This window comes from Ambystoma mexicanum, chromosome 1p (assembly GCF_040938575.1).
Source record: "Ambystoma mexicanum isolate Mex_15411 chromosome 1p, UKY_AmexF1_1, whole genome shotgun sequence".
Classification (NCBI taxonomy): Eukaryota; Metazoa; Chordata; class Amphibia; order Caudata; family Ambystomatidae; genus Ambystoma; species Ambystoma mexicanum.
The window spans coordinates 407649978-407668846 of record NC_090921.1 but is presented as its reverse complement, the minus strand read 5'-3'; the positions used below and the strand labels follow the sequence as shown (position 1 = coordinate 407668846).

The 18869-nt window shown below is 48.7% G+C and overlaps 1 protein-coding gene and 3 non-coding genes across 5 annotated transcripts in view; 3 read left to right on the top strand and 1 right to left on the bottom strand.

Annotated features, from left to right (window-relative positions):
• LOC138571570 (tetraspanin-33-like) overlaps positions 1 to 18869 on the bottom strand; it is a 935706-nt gene that overhangs the window by 507657 nt on the left and 409180 nt on the right. The gene's annotated exons all lie outside the window — the stretch shown is intronic.
• Positions 1812 to 1883, top strand: TRNAW-CCA (transfer RNA tryptophan (anticodon CCA)). The gene has a single exon. It is a non-coding gene; the product is annotated as a tRNA-Trp (tRNA).
• TRNAW-CCA (transfer RNA tryptophan (anticodon CCA)) lies at positions 9388 to 9459 on the top strand. The gene has a single exon. It is a non-coding gene; the product is annotated as a tRNA-Trp (tRNA).
• On the top strand, positions 16954 to 17025 carry TRNAW-CCA (transfer RNA tryptophan (anticodon CCA)). The gene has a single exon. It is a non-coding gene; the product is annotated as a tRNA-Trp (tRNA).

Genomic DNA, 18869 nt, shown 5'->3' with positions numbered 1-18869 from the left:
CACCTTTCTGTCATTTCCATAAAAATACAACAGTTATGAATATGTAAGTTATTAAGCACATCCCTAATTTCAATGTCCACCGCTCACCAACTCTCACATTTGGAACATGTTCAGATCAGCCAGAAACCTAATTTAACTGGCCCTTACAGTTCTCAGAGTTACAAGAAGATGAATTGGATATCCCCAAAATAGCCTGGAAATTACATAAGTTTCCATAGATGAAATCCATCCGCCTTATAATGGCTGTTAAAAAGGCCTAAATGATAATAGTCCTTTTAAATGAATTATGAATCTTCATGTGGGACAAATGGCCCTGACTCCTGCCTTCCAGGCCCTTTGTTTTCACTGGCTCAGCCTGTGGCCAGAGTTTTTTTTATCAGTCTACTTTGTGCTGGAAGCTGGCTCCTTGAAGTGGGTGCCCCCATTTTCACAAATATTAGTCAAGCTCAAGCCAGGGGGTAACTTTTCTTGAAGTCAATGCTTTCAGAGCCAACAAGTCTGGAGAACACTGAATTTCAAAGCCTTAAGCAGGACATATTTATTGTGGTTTGTCATTAGATGGGACATGTGACATCCAGGCTGGAAGTGGGAGATGTCCTTGTGAAGTTTTGCCTACAGCCAGCAAATGTGACAGCCTTGGGCTGACAATTTCCATGAAGACAAATTGGCTCTTCAAATGTCACTGGAGGTTTGTAGGTGAAACATAATATACATTGCTTTTGGTCAACCCGCACACATGTTTTGTTTTCCTGACATTTTTCGTTAAGCAGTGATATATTTTTTTCAATTTTTGACTTTATGAAACCATTTTTATTTGCACACACCTGTGCAGGCCGTTTTTGTTTTCAATGTGTACAAATCATGTTTTCCATGTGACAGGGATCTTTGATTCCTCCTTCATTTGTAAATTAAAATGCTGCTTGTCTGTTGGTCATGACGGGTAGGCCCCTTCCCACGTGGCTCTTTAATTTAACTTGAAAAACCACAACAAAGGCCGTGCCGTTTTTGTTTCAGTGTTTAAAATCCTGCCATTCATGTGAAACAGACTTCTGTTCAGGGCCTTTAAATGCAACCCATAGGCAAAATACAGGCAAACCTCCTAATTTGCATATGGCTTGCTCCAACAGAAGTGATGTCACACAAAAGGACATTACAAGGAGCATCATCAGTTTTTGATACTTGGAGGAACCACGGAAGTGACTTAGAATGAGTTGCCATAAGTAAGCCAAGGGGCAAATAACTTTGTTGTGCAAAATACCCAAATTAGAACTATTATTATATATGGAGCACCTTTATAGTCATTAGGCCTTGTTTTATAATAGCATGATATAATAACATAAGCTATTAACATTGCCACACACCCTAACTAGGGGCCCCCCTCTATTTCCAATCCCACTTAAAGCACTGGGTGGGAGTTATATAAAAGTGCAATATGAAATGGGTTACTGTTGCCGAGATAACCCCCATGTGAAAGATCATCTGTGGCACAGGTGCTTTTGTGTATTTTCCGGGGTTATGTAATATTTAGTATCCCGTGCATTTGCATCTCCCCCAGTCTTCGGCTGTTTCCGTCGCTGCAGGTCTAACCTGGGTAGTAATAAAGTGAAGCCTCTGCAGACCGAGCTGTGCTGAGCTGCGACCATTGGGGGGACTGGAAGGGCACGGGGCGCACAACATTACATAACACCGGCGGCCTGACTGTCATTTATCTCGCGCACAAGGCAGAGTGTGTTGGGCGTTATATATGTTGTGTCCATGTATGCGCCCTCAATGTCACCAGTCCACAGAGTGTGGGCACTTTCCTGAGGCGGGACCTCGTGGCGCAACGGTAGCGCGTCTGACTCCAGATCAGAAGGTTGCGTGTTCCAATCACGTCGGGGTCAAGTCTGCCTTGTTTTTTGTATCGCAATATGAAAATGTATTTATCGTAAATTGTGAGGTCGTTTTTAGCCAATACTGCACAAAAGTCATGCACAGACATGTTCCTCTAGAAACGGACCCCGGTCTCTAACCATTGCTTCTTTTTTATTGTACACTTAGCCGGTAAGTATCACAGCCCCCCCCCCCCCCCCACCAGAGTCCCTGCCTTCAGGCAGCAATTATAAAAAAAACGAAGGCATGCAGGAGTAAGGGAGAGTTACACTCCCAGGAATAGGAGAGGCATGAACAAATGAAGGAATAGAAAAGGGTTCCTGTCGAGGAGGTTGATGCCCTCATATGCAAGCATTGGATGAGGAAGAGGGGCGTGGGGGTAATGGGGCAGATATGCCAAGGGCACGTTTTTTCTGTTTGTTTGCATACATGCCAACATTATCCACTCCATTTGGGAGGCAAAGTCCAGTTCTGGGTTTATAATGGGGACATCCACGACTACAAGTCCCAGAATGCAAAACGAAAACCTGAAATTGACTGGTGTCTCCCAAATGCAATGGATATTGTTCTCATAAATGTGTGTATCTGGTCGAATTGCCACCATTCTGAAAGGAGTTGTTGGACAAAGAGAAGAGGACACGTGGAAACTCAGACCAGGGTTTCATGGACTGGTTTGCACACGGGAGGAGCAGGAACGCACGTGTCTGTGTTGCTATAGGATCTCCATGCGTTCCTAAACATGATACATATAAACAAGCTCTATATCCATGCGTGCTCTGCTATCACAGCGTGACATCTGCTCAGGAAACAATTGCTCTCGCCCGACTCCGTGGCGCAATCGGATAGCACGTTTGGCTGTTAACCGAAAGGTTGGTGGTTCAAGCCCACCCAGGGACGAGTTCTTTTTCTACCTCTTGGAGCCTCCCTTTTCCCCATTAAACAGCAACGTCGGATACTGAGAGCAGAGAGGACCCACAATGACGCTGCCTCCATACTGATACACAAAGTATTTATAGCAGCGGGTGCGTCTGCACCCCAAACGGCTTTAACATCTGAAAACGGTTTGCTAATGGTGTAGGGGTGACCGGAAACATGTGGGCATGAGGGTGTGCGGCTGATATCTGTGCTCATAGACAATAGATGTGGCCTGACATGGCACCAATATCCCGCAACATGTGGTGGGCAGTGGGGCTCCTAGCAGCACTGTGCACTTCTCCCCTGGCACTGGGTGCAGCAGTACTGCCCTAAAATGCACCAACGGCCTGAGAGAAGGGTCCTATGAAAAAGCCTATGTTCCTAGTGAGGGAATAGCTATCGCTCTGACATATAGGGCACAAAAGACCCCGCGGGCCACGCAGCCTTCTCTGATCTGGAGTCAGAGGCTTGCGCCACGAGGTCCCTTCACAGACATATAGCGCAATTGCAGGTACTAGGGACACTTATGCGGCAGGTAACCCAAGTACACATAAAATAACAAAGTATTCTGCCGCGGAAGCGAGAGCAGAGCAAAGCAGCCAGGGCGCAGCAGATGTAGGAAATACTCAAAAGCCACTGAGCCACAGATGATTCTTCACATAGGCCATGGTGGTGGCCAGGCCCGGCTGAAGATGTGTCGGGCCCATTGTACATGATGGTTGGCCATCTGAGGCTTCCGTGGTGGGGCATCAGGCCCGGCCTTAGGAAGGGGGCGAGCCGGGCGAACGCCCATGCCGCCACGCCCCCCGGGGCGCCTTTAGCCCCCCGCTCCAGGTCGGGGAGTCTTTCAAGGGTTCCCCCGAGCTAGCGTGGTGGGAGAAGGCACGCTGTTGCTGTTGGAAGCGCCTGCGCTCTTGATATCAAAAGGCGCCATTAGCCCCCAACCGCGCCAGCTCGGCAGAGTCTTTCAAGGGCTGAGCTGGCATGTTGGGAGAAGGCGTGGCAGGCGCTCATTGTTGTTGAATGCGCCTGCGGCAGCGGACCGCATTTAACAACAATAGGGTGCTAATGCACCCATTTATATCATTACCTCCTCGCTGCAGCGAGGAGGTAAAAAAAAAGTGGCACATCCTGGCCCGCCCCTCCTCCTCTTCCCTCTCCATCTGTGCTTGCTGACCCTCCTTTAGCCACCCTCCCACCATCCTTCTTGTCCTTTCCTCTTTTCACCCCTGACGAGGTTGCTCGACAAGTCTGATCTATGAAAGCCTCTTCAAAACAGGTTCATCCCTGTTCCTCTAAAAGCATCAAGGACCACATTGACACCTTCGCTCCGGCCCTTGCTGATTTTTGTAACCACTCCTTTGCCTCTGGATCCTTCCCCTCCCCTCTGAAGCACTCCTTTGTGCATCCTCTTCTCAAGAAACCCACAGCTGATCCTTCTTGTCCAGCTAACTATCGCCCAATTTCCATTACTCCCTTTCTTGGCAAACTCCTGGAAAAGTTGGCCATCTCTCAGCTTTGACTTCATTCCAATTCTGTTGGCTGTCTCCATGACCACCAGTCTGGCTTCAGAGCTGCCAGAAGCATGGAAACTGCTCTCCTAAACATCCGTGAAGATCTGCTCACCTACCTTGACTCTAACATTCCCTCTGTCCTCATCCTCCTCGATCTCTATTCTGCCTTCGACACGGTCAACCATACCATCCTGCTCAACCGTCTCCGTGAAAACTTGGGTATCACTGATCAGGCTCTGGCCTGGCTGACCTCTTTCCTCTCAGATCGACCCTCCCAGGTCCAACTTGGGTCCTTCCTTTCATCTATCTTCCTCTCTACCTGTGGTGTTCCCCAGGGGTCTCACCTCTTGCCCTAGCTTTTCAACCAATACCTGGGTCTCGCCCACTGCATTGCCATTTTCTGTTCAAATTTCCAGTGCTACGCTGATGGCACTCAACTCATTTTCAGGCTGCCCTCTGCCACCTCCTCTCCCTCTCTCATCTCTGATTGCCTAACTGCCATTCAAGATTGGTGTGCCGCCAATGATCTTTGTCTGAATGCCAGCAAGACGGAGATCCTCCTCATCGGCAAACCTTCACCACCCTTTCCCCTCACTCTCTGGCCGGCCTCCCTTGGCACTCCTCCTACCCCCACCTGTGAGGCTAAGAACCTCGGGGTCATCTATGACTCCACCCTTTCCTTCTCCGCCCACATCTCTGAGGTCTCTAAAAAGTCAAATTTCAGACTGCACCTATTCAGAGGTACTCTGCCTTTCCTCTCCTTCCCCCAGAAGCTCATGGCATCTCAAGCTCTGGTTCTCTCTAGCTTGGACTATTGTAACAGCCTCTTTCTAAATCTACCTGCCTCTACTCTGCGCCCTCTGCAACTAATTCAGAACAGGACTGTGAGACTTGTCCTTGGCCTCAACCCCTGGGATCGTATCTCTCCAGCTCTGAAATCTCTTCACTGGCTCCCATTGGATGCAAGGATTATATTCAAAACCCTCTGCATTGTCCACAAGGCTTTCTGGGGCCTGGGTCCAAAATATCTTCAGCTATCCCTCCGCAAATACCTCCCCTCTCGAGCTCTTCACTCCTCTAATTCCAACTCACTCAGGGTCAGTCGTTTTTCTAGGAAACGAGCGGGGTGTAGATGTCTGTCTTCGGCTGGGGCCTCCTTCTGGAACAGCCTCCCTGTCACTCTAAAACTTGAGGAGAACCATCTCCGGTTCCAGAAGCACCTCAAGACCGTCCTCTTTTCTTCTGCCTTCGCTCCCCCTCTCCCCTGCTGATCTGTTCTCTCTTGGCACCATGCACCTGGCCACCCTCTGGCTTTTGGGCCCAGGTACCTGCTCATCCTGTCACCCTCCCGCACTGCCTCCGGGCCACCCCTTGCACTGGGGTCTGTATCTGTACCCATACAGCCCCCCCTTTTTCTTCCTGCACATATCGGACCTATCCTGTCTGCTGCCTTAAACCTAGCACTTGCAAATTTCTGGCTGCATTACCACTGTTTGTTGCCTTTATTATTTATTTATTGTTATTTATCTGTTTCTCCTCTGCTTCGCACTTTCCACCTCTCCCCCCCTTCCATGCACTTTTCCTCTCCCCCCTCTCCCATGCACTTGCGCGTTCTCAATGTCACTGGGCCAAGTAAGATCGCTGTTTTGTTCTCCCCTTTTCCCCTACCTTGCCTTGTCGAGCTCTGAAACACTTGTGTACGAGCGCGATAGAAATAAAATATCAATCAATCAATCTTGTGATAATTGGTGGCTATTAAATGTATCTTTGTCACCTTTGTAATGTATGCACCCCATGGGTGCCTCAGACTGTTTTTGCTCTAAGCAGGAGGTCCCTAACCACTATGGTTCTCCCTGCTTCTGTGCCTTTCCCCCGTTCTCCCCTGACGAGCTTTCCAGACAAGTCTGATCTATGAATGTCTTGTCAAAACAGGTTCACCCCAGCTCCTCCAAAACCATCAAGGACCACATCGACTCCCTGGCTCCTGCCCTGATCGACTTCTGCAACCATTCCTTCACCACTGGAGTCTTCCCGTCCTACCTTGTGCACTCCCTTCGGCACCCTCTTCTTAAGAAACCCTCTACCGACCCGTCTTGCCTGGCCAACTATCGCTCAATCTCCATCACTCCTTTCCTTGCCAAACTCCTGGAAAAGCTGGCCATCTCCCAGCTTAATCTTCACACTGAATCTGTTGGTTGCCTCCGTGACCATCAGTCTGGCTTCAGAGCTGCCAGAAGCATGGAAACTGCTCTCCTGAACATCCGTGAAGACCTGCTCTCCAACCTTGACTCCAACACCCCCTGTGTTTTCATCTTGCTTGATCTCTCTTTTGCCTTTGATACGGTCAACCATGCCATCCTGCTCAATCCTCTCCATGATAACCTGGGGATCACTGGTCAGGCCCTGGCATGGCTGAATTCTTTCCTCTCTGATCGACATTCCCCGGTTCAACTTGGGTCCTTCCTCTCCTTTATCTCTATCTCTACCTAGGGTGTTCCCTAGGGGTCTAACCTCTCTCCCTGGCTGTTCAACCAATACCTGGCACATCTTGCCAACTGCATTGCCATGCTCTATCCCAACTTCCAGTGCTATGCGGATGACACTCAACTCATTTTCAGCCACCTCTTCCCCCTCACTCATCTCTGATTGTCTGTCCGCCATCCAGGAGTGGTGTGCTGCCAATGATCTCTTTCTTAATGCCAGTAAGACTGAGACTCTCCTCATCAGCACACCCACTCCCTGTCATTTTCTGGCCGGACTCTCTGGGCCCTCTTCCTGCTCCCACCTGTGAGGCTAAAAACCTCGGGATCATCATCGACTCCACACTCTCCTTCTCTCCTCACATCTCTGACGTCTCTAAGAAGTCACACTACCAGCTGCACCTCCTTAGAGGTATTCTTCTTTTCCTCTCTTTCCCCCAGAAGCTCACTGTCTCCAGAGCTCTGGTCCTCTCTAGGCTGGACTATTGCAACAACCTCTTTCTAAATCTGCCTGCAATAATCCCTGCCACTAGGATTGGGCAGTTACCCTTCTCTCTCCTCCCAAACCTACCCTCCAAGTCAGGATTGGTTTAGGGGTGTGGAGCAACATATGGCAATTCCCAATTGTAATCGCCCTTTGTTCTCCTTTCACCTTTTTGGCAAAAACGATTTATGTATCACAACTTCATAATTTTACTAGCAACTGCCATACTAAACATATATTCTGTTTCAGCTAATCATGGGGAATTAGATAAGCGGCCACAAAATCCGTATCATGTAGCATGGCCATGTGGCACCTTTCTGTCATTTCCATAAAAATACAACAGTTATGAATATGTAAGTTATTAAGCATATCCCTAATTTCAATGTCCACCGCTCACCAACTCTCACATTTGGAACATGTTCAGATCAGCCAGAAACCTAATTTAACTGGCCCTTACAGTTCTCAGAGTTACAAGAAGATGAATTGGATATCCCCAAAATAGCCTGGAAATTACATAAGTTTCCATAGATGAAATCCATCCGCCTTATAATGGCTGTTAAAAAGGCCTAAATGATAATAGTCCTTTTAAATGAATTATGAATCTTCATGTGGGACAAATGGCCCTGACTCCTGCCTTCCGGCCCTTTGTTTTCACTGGCTCAGCCTGTGGCCAGAGTTTTTTTTTTATCAGTCTCCTTTGTGCTGGAAGCTGGCTCCTTGAAGTGGGTGCCCCCATTTTCACAAATATTAGTCAAGCTCAAGCCAGGGGGTAACTTTTCTTGAAGTCAATGCTTTCAGAGCCAACAAGTCTGGAGAACACTGAATTTCGAAGCCTTAAGCAGGACATATTTATTGTGGTTTGTCATTAGATGGGACATGTGACATCCAGGCTGGAAGTGGGAGATGTCCTTGAGAAGTTTTGCCTACAGCCAGCAAATGTGACTGCCTTGGGCTGACAATTTCCATGAAGACAAATTGGCTCTTCAAATGTCACTGGAGGTTTGTAGGTGAAACATAATATACATTGCTTTTGGTCAACCCGCACACATGTTTTGTTTTTCTGACATTTTTCGTTGAGCAGTGATATATTTTTTTCAGTTTTTGACTTTATGAAACCATTTTTATTTGCCCACACCTGTGCAGGCCGTTTTTGTTTTCAATGTGTACAAATCATGTTTTCCATGTGACAGGGATCTTTGATTCCTCCTTCATTTGTAAATTAAAATGCTGCTTGTCTGTTGGTCATGACGGGTAGGCCCCTTCCCACGTGGCTCTTTAATTTAACTTGAAAAACCACAACAAAGGCCATGCCGTTTTTGTTTCAGTGTTTAAAATCCTGCCATTCATGTGAAACAGACTTCTGTTCAGGGCCTTTAAATGCAACCCATAGGCAAAATACAGGCAAACCTCCTAATTTGCATATGGCTTGCTCCAACAGAAGTGATGTCACACAAAAGGACATTACAAGGAGCATCATCAGTTTTTGATACTTGGAGGAACCACGGAAGTGACTTAGAATGAGTTGCCATAAGCAAGCCAAGGGGCAAATAACTTTGTTGTGCAAAATACCCAAATTAGCACTATTATTATATATGGAGCACCTTTATAGTCATTAGGCCTTGTTTTATAATAGCATGATATAATAACATAAGCTATTAACATTGCCACACACCCTAACTAGGGCCCCCCCTCTATTTCCAATCCCACTTAAAGCACTGGGTGGGAGTTATATAAAAGTGCAATATGAAATGGGTTACTGTTGCCGAGATAACCCCCATGTGAAAGATCATCTGTGGCACAGGTGCTTTTGTGTATTTTCCGGGGTTATGTAATATTTAGTATCCCGTGCATTTGCATCTCCCCCAGTCTTCGGCTGTTTCCGTCGCTGCAGGTCTAACCTGGGTAGTAATAAAGTGAAGCCTCTGCAGACCGAGCTGTGCTGAGCTGCGACCATTGGGGGGACTGGAAGGGCACGGGGCGCACAACATTACATAACACCGGCGGCCTGACTGTCATTTATCTCGCGCACAAGGCAGAGTGTGTTGGGCGTTATATTTGTTGTGTCCATGTATGCGCCCTCAATGTCACCAGTCCACAGAGTGTGGGCACTTTCCTGAGGCGGGACCTCGTGGCGCAACGGTAGCGCGTCTGACTCCAGATCAGAAGGTTGCGTGTTCAAATCACGTCGGGGTCAAGTCTGCCTTGTTTTTTGTATCGCAATATGAAAATGTATTTATCGTAAATTGTGAGGTCGTTTTTAGCCAATACTGCACAAAAGTCATGCACAGACGTGTTCCTCTAGAAACGGACCCCGGTCTCTAACCATTGCTTCTTTTTTATTGTACACTTAGCCGGTAAGTATCACAGCCCCCCGCCCCCACCACCTCCCACCACCAGAGTCCCTGCCTTCAGGCAGCAATTATAAAAAAAAACGAAGGCATGCAGGAGTAAGGGAGAGTTACACTCCCAGGAATAGGAGAGGCATGAACAAATGAAGGAATAGAAAAGGGTTCCTGTCGAGGAGGTTGATGCCCTCATATGCAAGCATTGGATGAGGAAGAGGGGCGTGGGGGTAATGGGGCAGATATGCCAAGGGCACGTTTTTTCTGTTTGTTTGCATACATGCCAACATTATCCACTCCATTTGGGAGGCAAAGTCCAGTTCTGGGTTTATAATGGGGACATCCACGACTACGAGTCCCAGAATGCAAAACGAAAACCTGGAATTGACTGGTGTCTCCCAAAAGCAATGGATATTGTTCTCATAAATGTGTGTATCTGGTCGAATTGCCACCATTCTGAAAGGAGTTGTTGGACAAAGAGAAGAGGACACGTGGAAACTCAGACCAGGGTTTCATGGACTGGTTTGCAAACGGGAGGAGCAGGAACGCACGTGTCTGTGTTGCTATAGGATCTCCATGCATTCCTAAACATCATACATATAAACAAGCTCTATATCCATGCGTGCTCTGCTATCACAGCGTGACATCTACTCAGGAAACAATTGCTCTCGCCCGTCTATGTGGCGCAATCGGTTAGCGCGTTCGAAAGGTTGGTGGTTCAAGCCCACCCAGGGACGAGTTCTTTTTCTACCTCTTGGAGCCTCCCTTTTCCCCATTAAACAGCAACGTCGGATACTGAGAGCAGAGAGGACCCACAATGACGCTGCCTCCATACTGATACACAAAGTATTTATAGCAGCGGGTGCGTCTGCACCCCAAACGGCTTTAACATCTGAAAACGGTTTGCTAATGGTGTAGGGGTGACCGGAAACATGTGGGCATGAGGGTGTGCGGCTGATATCTGTGCTCATAGACAATAGATGTGGCCTGACATGGCACCAATATCCCGCAACATGTGGTGGGCAGTGGGGCTCCTAGCAGCACTGTGCACTTCTCCCCTGGCACTGGGTGCAGCAGTACTGCCCTAAAATGCACCAACGGCCTGAGAGAAGGGTCCTATGAAAAAGCCTCTGTTCCTAGTGAGGGAATAGCTATCGCTCTGACATATAGGGCACAAAAGACCCCGCGGGCCACGCAGCCTTCTCTGATCTGGAGTCAGAGGCTTGCGCCACGAGGTCCCTTCACAGACATATAGCGCAATTGCAGGTACTAGGGACACTGATGCGGCAGGTAACCCAAGTACACATAAAATAACAAAGTATTCTGCCGCGGAAGCGAGAGCAGAGCAAAGCAGCCAGGGCGCAGCAGATGTAGGAAATACTCAAAAGCCACTGAGCCACAGATGATTCTTCACATAGGCCATGGTGGTGGCCAGGCCCGGCTGAAGATGTGTCGGGCCCATTGTACATGATGGTTGGCCATCTGAGGCTCCCGTGGTGGGGCATCAGGCCCGGCCTTAGGAAGGGGGCGAGCCGGGCGAACGCCCATGCCGCCACGCCCCCCGGGGCGCCTTTAGCCCCCCGCTCCAGGTCGGGGAGTCTTTCAAGGGTTCCCCCGAGCTAGCGTGGTGGGAGAAGGCACGCTGTTGCTGTTGGAAGCGCCTGCGCTCTTGATATCAAAAGGCGCCATTAGCCCCCAACCGCGCCAGCTCGGCAGAGTCTTTCAAGGGCTGAGCTGGCATGTTGGGAGAAGGCGTGGCAGGCGCTCATTGTTGTTGAATGCGCCTGCGGCAGCGGACCGCATTTAACAACAATAGGGTGCTAATGCACCCATTTATATCATTACCTCCTCGCTGCAGCGAGGAGGTAAAAAAAAAGTGGCACACCCTGGCCCGCCCCTCCTCCTCTTCCCTCTCCATCTGTGCTTGCTGACCCTCCTTTAGCCACCCTCCCACCATCCTTCTTGTCCTTTCCTCTTTTCACCCCTGACGAGGTTGCTCGACAAGTCTGATCTATGAAAGCCTCTTCAAAACAGGTTCATCCCAGTTCCTCTAAAAGCATCAAGGACCACATTGACACCTTCGCTCCGGCCCTTGCTGATTTTTGTAACCACTCCTTTGCCTCTGGATCCTTCCCCTCCCCTCTGAAGCACTCCTTTGTGCATCCTCTTCTCAAGAAACCCACAGCTGATCCTTCTTGTCCAGCTAACTATCGCCCAATTTCCATTACTCCCTTTCTTGGCAAACTCCTGGAAAAGTTGGCCATCTCTCAGCTTTGACTTCATTCCAATTCTGTTGGCTGTCTCCATGACCACCAGTCTGGCTTCAGAGCTGCCAGAAGCATGGAAACTGCTCTCCTAAACATCCGTGAAGATCTGCTCACCTACCTTGACTCTAACATTCCCTCTGTCCTCATCCTCCTCGATCTCTATTCTGCCTTCGACACGGTCAACCATACCATCCTGCTCAACCGTCTCCGTGAAAACTTGGGTATCACTGATCAGGCTCTGGCCTGGCTGACCTCTTTCCTCTCAGATCGACCCTCCCAGGTCCAACTTGGGTCCTTCCTTTCATCTATCTTCCTCTCTACCTGTGGTGTTCCCCAGGGGTCTCACCTCTTGCCCTAGCTTTTCAACCAATACCTGGCTCTCGCCCACTGCATTGCCATTTTCTGCTCAAATTTCCAGTGCTACGCTGACGGCACTCAACTCATTTTCAGGCTGCCCTCTGCCACCTCCTCTCCCTCTCTCATCTCTGATTGCCTAACTGCCATTCAAGATTGGTGTGCCGCCAATGATCTTTGTCTGAATGCCAGCAAGACGGAGATCCTACTCATCGGCAAACCTTCACCACCCTTTCCCCTCACTCTCTGGCCGGCCTCCCTTGGCACTCCTCCTACCCCCACCTGTGAGGCTAAGAACCTTGGGGTCATCTATGACTCCACCCTTTCCTTCTCCGCCCACATCTCTGAGGTCTCTAAAAAGTCAAATTTCAGACTGCACCTATTCAGAGGTACTCTGCCTTTCCTCTCCTTCCCCCAGAAGCTCATGGCATCTCAAGCTCTGGTTCTCTCTAGCTTGGACTATTGTAACAGCCTCTTTCTAAATCTACCTGCCTCTACTCTGCGCCCTCTGCAACTAATTCAGAACAGGACTGTGAGACTTGTCCTTGGCCTCAACCCCTGGGATCGTATCTCTCCAGCTCTGAAATCTCTTCACTGGCTCCCATTGGATGCAAGGATTATATTCAAAACCCTCTGCATTGTCCACAAGGCTTTCTGGGGCCTGGGTCCAAAATATCTTCAGCTATCCCTCCGCAAATACCTCCCCTCTCGAGCTCTTTACTCCTCTAACTCCAACTCACTCAGGGTCAGTCGTTTTTCTAGGAAACGAGCTGGGGGTAGATCTCTGTCTTCGGCTGGGGCCTCCTTCTGGAACAGCCTCCCTGTCACTCTAAAACTTGAGGAGAACCATCTCCGGTTCCAGAAGCACCTCAAGACCTTCCTCTTTTCTTCTGCCTTCGCTCCCCCTCTCCCCTGCTGATCTGTTCTCTCTTGGCACCATGCACCTGGCCACCCTCTGGCTTTTGGGCCCAGGTACCTGCTCATCCTGTCACCCTCCCGCACTGCCTCCGGGCCACCCCTTGCACTGGGGTCTGTATCTGTACCCATACAGCCCCCCCTTTTTCTTCCTGCACATATCGGACCTATCCTGTCTGCTGCCTTAAACCTAGCACTTGCAAATTTCTGGCTGCATTACCACTGTTTGTTGCCTTTATTATTTATTTATTGTTATTTATCTGTTTCTCCTCTGCTTCGCACTTTCCACCTCACCCCCCTTCCATGCACTTTTCCTCTCCCCCCTCTCCCATGCACTTGCGTGTTCTCAATGTCACTGGGCCAAGTAAGATCGCTGTTTTGTTCTCCCCTGTTCCCCTCCCTTGCCTTGTCGAGCTCTGAAACACTTGTGTACGAGCGCGATAGAAATAAAATATCAATCAATCAATCTTGTGATAATTGGTGGCTATTAAATGTATCTTTGTCACCTTTGTAATGTATGCACCCCATGGGTGCCTCAGACTGTTTTTGCTCTAAGCAGGAGGTCCCTAACCACTATGGTTCTCCCTGCTTCTGTGCCTTTCCCCCTTTCTCCCCTGACGAGCTTTCCAGACAATTCTGATCTATGAATGTCTTGTCAAAACAGGTTCACCCCAGCTCCTCCAAAACCATCAAGGACCACATCGACTCCCTGGCTCCTGCCCTGATCGACTTCTGCAACCATTCCTTCACCACTGGAGTCTTCCCGTCCTCCCTTGTGCACTCCCTTCGGCACCCTCTTCTTAAGAAACCCTCTACCGACCCGTCTTGCCTGGCCAACTATCGCTCAAATTCCATCACTCCTTTCCTTGCCAAACTCCTGGAAAAGCTGGCCATCTCCCAGCTTAATCTTCACACTGAATCTGTTGGTTGCCTCCGTGACCATCAGTCTGGCTTCAGAGCTGCCAGAAGCATGGAAACTGCTCTCCTGAACATCCGTGAAGACCTGCTCTCCAACCTTGACTCCAACACCCCCTGTGTTTTCATCTTGCTTGATCTCTCTTTTGCCTTTGATACGGTCAACCATGCCATCCTGCTCAATCCTCTCCATGATAACCTGGGGATCACTGGTCAGGCCCTGGCATGGCTGAATTCTTTCCTCTCTGATCGACATTCCCCGGTTCAACTTGGGTCCTTCCTCTCCTTTATCTCTATCTCTACCTAGGGTGTTCCCTAGGGGTCTAACCTCTCTCCCTGGCTGTTCAACCAATACCTGGCACATCTTGCCAACTGCATTGCCATGCGCTATTCCAACTTCCAGTGCTATGCGGATGACACTCAACTCATTTTCAGCCACCTCTTCCCCCTCACTCATCTCTGATTGTCTGTCCGCCATCCAGGAGTGGTGTGCTGCCAATGATCTCTTTCTTAATGCCAGTAAGACTGAGACTCTCCTCATCAGCACACCCACTCCCTGTCATTTTCTGGCCGGACTCTCTGGGCCCTCTTCCTGCTCCCACCTGTGAGGCTAAAAACCTCGGGATCATCATCGACTCCACACTCTCCTTCTCTCCTCACATCTCTGACGTCTCTAAGAAGTCACACTACCAGCTGCACCTCCTTAGAGGTATTCTTCTTTTCCTCTCTTTCCCCCAGAAGCTCACTGTCTCCAGAGCTCTGGTCCTCTCTAGGCTGGACTATTGCAACAACCTCTTTCTAAATCTGCCTGCAATAATCCCTGCCACTAGGATTGGGCAGTTACCCTTCTCTCTCCTCCCAAACCTACCCTCCAAGTCAGGATTGGTTTAGGGGTGTGGAGCAACATATGGCAATTCCCAATTGTAATCGCACTTTGTTCTCCTTTCACCTTTTTGGCAAAAACGATTTATGTATCACAACTTCATAATTTTACTAGCAACTGCCATACTAAACATATATTCTGTTTCAGCTAATCATGGGGAATTAGATAAGCGGCCACAAAATTCGTATCATGTAGCATGGCCATGTGGCACCTTTCTGTCATTTCCATAAAAATACAACAGTTATGAATATGTAAGTTATTAAGCACATCCCTAATTTCAATGTCCATCGCTCACATTTGGAACATGTTCAGATCAGCCAGAAACCTAATTTAACTGGCCCTTACAGTTCTCAGAGTTACAAGAAGATGAATTGGATATCCCCAAAATAGCCTGGAAATTACATAAGTTTCCATAGATGAAATCCATCCGCCTTATAATGGCTGTTAAAAAGGCCTAAATGATAATAGTCCTTTTAAATGAATTATGAATCTTCATGTGGGACAAATGGCCCTGACTCCTGCCTTCCGGTACCTTTGTTTTCACTGGCTCAGCCTGTGGCCAGAGGTTTTTTTTTTATCAGTCTCCTTTGTGCTGGAAGCTGGCTCCTTGAAGTGGGTGCCCCCATTTTCACAAATATTAGTCAAGCTCAAGCCAGGGGGTAACTTTTCTTGAAGTCAATGCTTTCAGAGCCAACAAGTCTGGAGAACACTGAATTTCGAAGCCTTAAGCAGGACATATTTATTGTGGTTTGTCATTAGATGGGACATGTGACATCCAGGCTGGAAGTGGGAGATGTCCTTGTGAAGCTTTGCCTACAGCCAGCAAATGTGACTGCCTTGGGCTGACAATTTCCATGAAGACAAATTGGCTCTTCAAATGTCACTGGAGGTTTGTAGGTGAAACATAATATACATTGCTTTTGGTCAACCCGCACCCATGTTTTGTTTTCCTGACATTTTTCGTTGAGCAGTGATATATTTTTTTCAATTTTTGACTTTATGAAACCATTTTTATTTGGACACACCTGTGCAGGCCGTTTTTGTTTTCAATGTGTACAAATCATGTTTTCCATGTGACAGGGATCTTTGATTCCTCCTTCATTTGTAAATTAAAATGCTGCTTGTCTGTTGGTCATGACGGGTAGGCCCCTTCCCATGTGGCTCTTTAATTTAACTTGAAAAACCACAACAAAGGCCATGCCGTTTTTGTTTCAGTGTTTAAAATCCTGCCATTCATGTGAAACAGACTTCTGTTCAGGGCCTTTAAATGCAACCCATAGGCAAAATACAGGCAAACCTCCTAATTTGCATATGGCTTGCTCCAACAGAAGTGATGTCACACAAAAGGACATTACAAGGAGCATCATCAGTTTTTGATACTTGGAGGAACTACGGAAGTGACTTAGAATGAGTTGCCATAAGTAAGCCAAGGGGCAAATAACTTTGTTGTGCAAAATACCCAAATTAGCACTATTATTATATATGGAGCACCTTTATAGTCATTAGGCCTTGTTTTATAATAGCATGATATAATAACATAAGCTATTAACATTGCCACACACCCTAACTAGGGGCCCCCCTCTATTTCCAATCCCACTTAAAGCACTGGGTGGGAGTTATATAAAAGTGCAATATGAAATGGGTTACTGTTGCCGAGATAACCCCCATGTGAAAGATCATCTGTGGCACAGGTGCTTTTGTGTATTTTCCGGGGTTATGTAATATTTAGTATCCCGTGCATTTGCATCTCCCCCAGTCTTCGGCTGTTTCCGTCGCTGCAGGTCTAACCTGGGTAGTAATAAAGTGAAGCCTCTGCAGACCGAGCTGTGCTGAGCTGCGACCATTGGGGGGACTGGAAGGGCACGGGGCGCACAACATTACATAACACCGGCGGCCTGACTGTCATTTTTCTCGCGCACAAGGCAGAGTGTGTTGGGCGTTATATATGTTGTGTCCATGTATGCGCCCTCAATGTCACCAGTCCACAGAGTGTGGGCAGTTTCCTGAGGCGGGACCTCGTGGCGCAACGGTAGCGCGTCTGACTCCAGATCAGAAGGTTGCGTGTTCAAATCACGTCGGGGTCAAGTCTGCCTTGTTTTTTGTATCGCAATATGAAAATGTATTTATCGTAAATTGTGAGATCGTTTTTAGCCAATACTGCACAAAAGTCATGCACAGACATGTTCCTCTAGAAACGGACCACGGTCTCTAACCATTGCTTCTTTTTTATTGTACACTTAGCCGGTAAGTATCACAGCCCCCCGCCCCCACCACCTCCCACCACCAGAGCCCCTGCCTTCAGGCAGCAATTATAAAAAAAAACGAAGGCATGCAGGAGTAAGGGAGAGTTACACTCCCAGGAATAGGAGAGGCATGAACAAATGAAGGAATAGAAAAGGGTTCCTGTCGAGGAGGTTGATGCCCTCATATGCAAGCATTGGATGAGGAAGAGGGGCGTGGGGGTAATGGGGCAGATATGCCAAGGGCACGTTTTTTCTGTTTGTTTGCATACATGCCAACATTATCCACTCCATTTGGGAGGCAAAGTCCAGTTCTGGGTTTATAATGGGGACATCCACGACTACAAGTCCCAGAATGCAAAACGAAAACCTGGAATTGACTGGTGTCTCCCAAATGCAATGGATATTGTTCTCATAAATGTGTGTATCTGGTCGAATTGCCACCATTCTGAAAGGAGTTGTTGGACAAAGAGAAGAGGACACGTGGAAACTCAGACCAGGGTTTCATGGACTGGTTTGCACACGGGAGGAGCAGGAACGCACGTGTCTGTGTTGCTATAGGATCTCCATGCATTCCTAAACATGATACATATAAACAAGCTCTATATCCATGCGTGCTCTGCTATCACAGCGTGACATCTGCTCAGGAAACAATTGCTCTCGGTTAGCGCGTTTGGCTGTTAACCGAAAGGTTGGTGGTTCAAGCCCACCCAGGGACGAGTTCTTTTTCTACCTCTTGGAGCCTCCCTTTACCCCATTAAACAGCAACGTCGGATGCTGAGAGCAGAGAGGACCCACAATGACGCTGCCTCCATACTGATACACAAAGTATTTATAGCAGCGGGTGCGTCTGCACCCCAAACGGCTTTAACATCTGAAAACGGTTTGCTAATGGTGTAGGGGTGACCGGAAACATGTGGGCATGAGGGTGTGCGGCTGATATCTGTGCTCATAGACAATAGATGTGGCCTGACATGGCACCAATATCCCGCAACATGTGGTGGGCAGTGGGGCTCCTAGCAGCACTGTGCACTTCTCCCCTGGCACTGGGTGCAGCAGTACTGCCCTAAAATGCACCAACGGCCTGAGAGAAGGGTCCTATGAAAAAGCCTCTGTTCCTAGTGAGGGAATAGCTATCGCTCTGACATATAGGGCACAAAAGACCCCGCGGGCCACGCAGCCTTCTCTGATCTGGAGTCAGAGGCTTGCGCCACGAGGTCCCTTCACAGACATATAGCGCAATTGCAGGTACTAGGGACACTGATGCGGCAGGTAACCCAAGTACACATAAAATAACAAAGTATTCTGCCGCGGAAGCGAGAGCAGAGCAAAGCAGCCAGGGCGCAGCAGATGTAGGAAATACTCAAAAGCCACTGAGCCACAGATGATTCTTCACATAGGCCATGGTGGTGGCCAGGCCCGGCTGAAGATGTGTCGGGCCCATTGTACATGATGGTTGGCCATCTGAGGCTCCCGTGGGGGGGCATCAGGCCCGGCCTTAGGAATGGGGCGAGCCGGGCGAACGCCCATGCCGCCACGCCCCCCGGGGCGCCTTTAGCCCCCCGCTCCAGGTCGGGGAGTCTTTCAAGGGTTCCCCCGAGCTAGCGTGGTGGGAGAAGGCACGCTGTTGCTGTTGGAAGCGCCTGCGCTCTTGATATCAAAAGGCGCCATTAGCCCCCAACCGCGCC